Source organism: Halyomorpha halys, unplaced genomic scaffold (assembly GCF_000696795.3).
Source record: "Halyomorpha halys isolate HHAL.00 unplaced genomic scaffold, Hhal_1.1 Scaffold112.1, whole genome shotgun sequence".
Classification (NCBI taxonomy): domain Eukaryota; kingdom Metazoa; phylum Arthropoda; class Insecta; order Hemiptera; family Pentatomidae; genus Halyomorpha; species Halyomorpha halys.
The window spans coordinates 614,508-616,401 of record NW_027113310.1 but is presented as its reverse complement, the minus strand read 5'-3'; positions in this window follow the sequence as shown (position 1 = coordinate 616,401).

Below are 1,894 nucleotides of genomic sequence, written 5' to 3'. Positions count from 1 at the left end.
AATGAAATGCAAATTAAAAATTAAAAAAGATCTACAGTGAAACTTAAAATGAAGTGCGAATAATAAAAGGTTTTATTTATTTGTTTGATTTTTTTAGGTGGCGTATACAACCGCAGGGTTACAGGCACCGTATTTTGGATTTCGTCGGTACATTTCTTGGTACAGGTTGTTCCCCTTCAGGAACTTAAACAAAATTATTCCAACTTTCTGGCAGTAAGGCTTGACGTTGTCCCCGGAGGCTAAAAGACGTTCTTGATTATTCCGGCCACGAACAGTGTTCCAGGATATGCTCCATTGTCAGGGTACATATACAACTCGGTCGGTGAAGGATTTCTTTCAAGAAGGTGCTTGTGTGTTAATTTTGTATGTCCGATCCTGAGTCGGGTTATGATGGATTGTTCACGGCGATTTTCGATCATTTGCGGTAGAGGTTGAGTATCATTAAGTATTGTCTTCATTTTATATTTTTCAGGTACCTTGGACCAAAAACAGCACCATGCTTCCTTGCATTAGGTCAGAACCGATTTATGGTAATCATACAGCACCAAGTTACAATCAGGCACTGTAAATAGGGTGCATGCTTCTTTGGCAGCTGTGTCAGCCAGTTCGTTTCCCATTATACCTCCATGACTGGGGACCCACAGGAAATATACTTTACTTTACTTAAAATTACATAAAAGGTTTTAGACAATTAATGAAAATAAAAATAAAAACAGATAAAAAAGAAATATAAAAATACAGTGCACACTAAAAGATGGAAAAAGGGAATAAGAGTAAAATGAAGATGGGAAGCGAGCAAGGAAATAGGTTGGTAGTCAAACACGTTACATTTGAAAATAATTAAAGTAAAGATTAATAGAAAACTAAAGAAAATATAAAAAAAGGAAACATTAAACGATAACATACATAATAGGGGAAAGAAATAATAACATTTTTTTAAATTTATTTAAAAAAAAATTTGATCCTTTTTTTCTCAACTTTATTCTTTTCAAAACCTTCCAACGTTTCGACCCTTAGGTCATTTTCAAGGATACCTTTATTTTGATGTCATTTTCTCTTTTAAAATTCTTAAAAATGCCGGCTAATTGCCCTTGTCCCATCTATAACTTCTTCTATATAATTCTTTCTTAAATTTAAAACTTGTACTAACCACTTCTCTTCTTTCTTTCATTTACATTTCTAAGCTTTAAACAGAACCTACCTTCAACAGACTGTTAGAAAGAACAGTGAGAAGTGGTTAGTACAAGTTTTAAATTTAAGAAAGAATTATATAGAAGAAGTTATAGATGGAACAAAGGCAATTAGCCGGCATTTTTAAGAATTTTAAAAGAGAAAATGACAACAAAGTAAAGGTATCCTTGAAAATGACCTGGGGGTCGAAACGTTAGAAGGTTTTGAAAAGAATAAAGTTGAGAAAAAAAGGATCAAATTTGTTTTTAAATAAACTAAACCACTCTCAAACAAGAATATATTATTAAAAATTAATCTATTTTTTTGTAATATTGTTAATAATATCTTGTAATATTTTCTCCCCCTTATTATGTACATTATTATTTAGTGTTTACAACTATTTGAGTTTTGGTTTGACCCCACCCGGACCATCTCATTTTTATTATCACAAACAGTCAATCATCGATCTTCTAGTTTTATAATTTTTAAATAAACGTATAAAATACGTGAAAATAAACATTATCGCAAATAATGATCCAATTAAATAGTAGCGTACAGTTCAAAAATCAACCATTCAAATTTATTCAGTTAATATTTTATTAACATAGAAAAATTTTGTTAATATAGCGAAATATTAATCATTAGGCTTGGAATAGAACAATACTATACAAAACATAGTAACTTAATGTACCTGTGAACTGGCACTGACAGGGTTTGACGGAAC